The following is a 3151-nucleotide window of genomic DNA, read 5'->3' as shown; positions in this document are numbered from 1 at the left end:
GTGGGCTCGGTTACACAGCTATAGACACACATCAAGCAGAACGTGGGGAAAAAGGACCAACAAAACATGTCCTACTAACCTCAGGCCCACTTTAAATTAAAAAGAAGCAGATTAAATAAAACTTGGAAGTGGTCCAGTTTGACTCCTTAATCTGCCGTCCTATAAACACTGTGGATCCTGTGCTTACTACACCTGATTACACAGTCAAATCCATGACAGCTTGTTTGAGTTACTGTTACTGCAGGCAGTGAGGAAGGCCAACAGTGAAGACTTTGAGTGTCAGTGTTTGTGCATCTGTGTGGCTTTATCTGTGCGTGCACATACTAGTACATATATATATACAATGAAGGTAAGAGAAAGAGGGGGAAGTGTTGTGAGAGAATCAGTGGGGTTAAAAAGTGGGAATCAGTGGGATTTCCCAATGCAAGAGATCGAGTTGGAGAGGGATTTGCAAGAACATGTGTGTTTAATATGATAAGTCAGTCAGCCAACTCAGCCAGAGCGATCCAGATGATGTGTCATCACTCTGTTGCTTTATCTGTTGGTTCTTTGATTACCGGACATGCCAAGTCTGTTCTGACCCACGATCAGCCCGTAAACCAGTCCAACCATTGAACCACAAAAATGTCTCTGCTGGTCTATCATTAAGCTTCTCACATGCAAACACAGTTCAAGTGTTTTTGTGCCATGTCACAACTTTCCTCATCGAAGTCCAACTGCAATTTCATGGACTCAGTGGGAAGTCAAAATGTGAAGCAACTTTGCGTTGCACAGCAAGCAAACTGAACTAAGTGCATGATCAAAAATGCAGCAGTATGTGCTGTTGGTTTTACTCAAACAGTGTAACCATAGTCATTAAGTCAATCTCAGTTTGCCAAATTTCTCAAAAGAAACACGAACCTTCAGTCACGGGCAAATCAGAATTTACACCCACACATTTTTCTTTAGTAGCATTACATTGAAAAGTTAATTTGGTGTCTTGATCCATCCTCAAAATCCCAGAAACCTGATTCTGTTCATCTGGACATTGTGTTTTTATTGGTAGAAACAAGGAGGGGGCCTAATGGTGCATTTTGAAACATCTTACAACTGCAGCATTTAACCAGCTCTCTGTGAATGGTACTCATGGCCATTCATCAAAGGTCTTGACAATTTGTATATTAATGATCATAATACTGAACTCACGGCCTATAATGTACTTTTTATAAGGTTGGGGAAACCTGCAGTCAACTGACACTGAAGAAATCACCTGGATGACTGACTGAAAATGCAACATTCAGGTGATTTCTTCAGTGTCAGTTGACTGCACTCTGGGAAAAAGTTCTGTTGTTCACCTTTAGGGCTGTGCATGGTGAATCGCCCACCTATATTAGCAAACGTTTGTATCCATATGTCACCAGCAGGACTCACAGGTCTTCTGATCAGGGCTTGTCACTCATCCTAACATATTAGCCATCATAATAATTACTTTGTGCCTCTGACGGCTTCTTCAAGGTCAAATAAGACCAAACTTTCATAAAATGTCTTTTATCTCTAAAACTATGCTTAAAAATCTGTTGCCTTAGTTTGTATTTGCAACATTTAGGTATTGTTTAAATACACGTTATAGTTTCCATCCAATTATCAGGTCACATTTGACCTCTGACCTTTCATGTCTGCCTTTCTGTCAAGTTGATTCCAAAATGCATGACTTTGGAGTTAAGTCTTGGTGTCGTGCAATGTTGCTTAATTTTAGTGATAGGATCTTATGTTTGTTTCTATGAAACCCTGCAGTTTAACGTTTGCTGCTTTCAGTGTCAGTGTACTTTCAGTTCCCAAATTAACATGTTTATCTAAAATTTATCTTTTAAGTTGCTCAACTTGTGGGTCTTGATCCACTTTCGGACTCTAGATTCATCCCAAGTAAATCAAAAGCAAATAAAAAGAAGTGTTGCTTGATGTACTTGATACATGGAACAGCAGTGTCCACATTCCAGCTGCATAGTTGTAAAGAAAAGCAACAATACCATTGGCTAATTGGTGCTTTTTTAAGTGCATGTGACTCTCTTTGATAACAAGTTTATTGTTGCAGTCATTCCTGAATCTTTGCAGCAATTCTCATCTCTTTAACTTTCCACTTGTAACTGCTGTTACAATCTCCGCCCATACTGCCATGTATACTACTTTTGAGGCCTCGGGCCTGGGAAAGGAGCACCGTCTGTGATCTTTTTCCAGACATTCAGTGACTCATAACCATCTGATCGTAATATCCTAAACCTACAGTGTCATAGACCTATATTTGCCTACAAGAAGAGCAACAGCAAGTCTTAGTGATATTTAAAATACTATTCTATGTTGTATATAGTGTATGTATTAAAATGAGCACATGAAAGTTAGTAATTAAATTAAAACCCATGACGTAAAAGTGTATATTTCACACGTAGAACCATTTCCTTGTTTGCCATTATATTTTTTTATATTTTTATTTTTTGTTAAAAATAGGTTAAAAAACATGTAAAGGTTTCCAAACCAAAGAAACAATGGGTTTTTTCTCATGTAAGTATTTTGCAACATGTAACAGTAACTGTGTATTATTGCCGGATAAGTCACTCACTGTAGGTCATTGTGACCAGATGTGCTGCTAAGCTGCTGATTGTGGAAACTGCTGTAACTCTGCTCGGGACTTTTTTGTTTGGACGCTGGTCACAGCTGGAGACGTCACTGTGGCTCTGTGGAGAGGATGAGCAGTGCTTACCTCTACAGGAAGTGTTGGTCATGGTTAAAGAGGGAAGCACTGTGGCTTCTTCCTGTGGGGTTTAGCGATCCCAGAGGTGTTTAACTCATAACTGAAGTTTTAGTTGCCTAAAATAATGCAGAGCAAGCTCAGCAAGACTTCGCAAGAAAGTCATATTTACAGGTTTCTTTTTATCACCCTATAACCTCAGAGCCTCTCAAAACTGACGAAACTATCATACACCAGTTTTTTTTCTAAAAGCTATAGTGTAATCTCTTTGTACAGGCACTACAGTATTTAGGAGAAAACCCAACCAATAATATGATCCCCAGTATCTTCCAAACAATTAACACCACTAGCCTGAACTCTTGATCATGAACTCTTGGCATGTGGTCCTAAACTTTTGATGAACAGCCTGTTTCCGTTTAAATGTTGTTT

Source organism: Pundamilia nyererei, unplaced genomic scaffold (assembly GCF_000239375.1).
Source record: "Pundamilia nyererei isolate P.nyererei 1_Seehausen unplaced genomic scaffold, PunNye1.0 scaffold00255, whole genome shotgun sequence".
Classification (NCBI taxonomy): domain Eukaryota; kingdom Metazoa; phylum Chordata; class Actinopteri; order Cichliformes; family Cichlidae; genus Pundamilia; species Pundamilia nyererei.
This window is presented reverse-complemented; position numbering follows the sequence as displayed.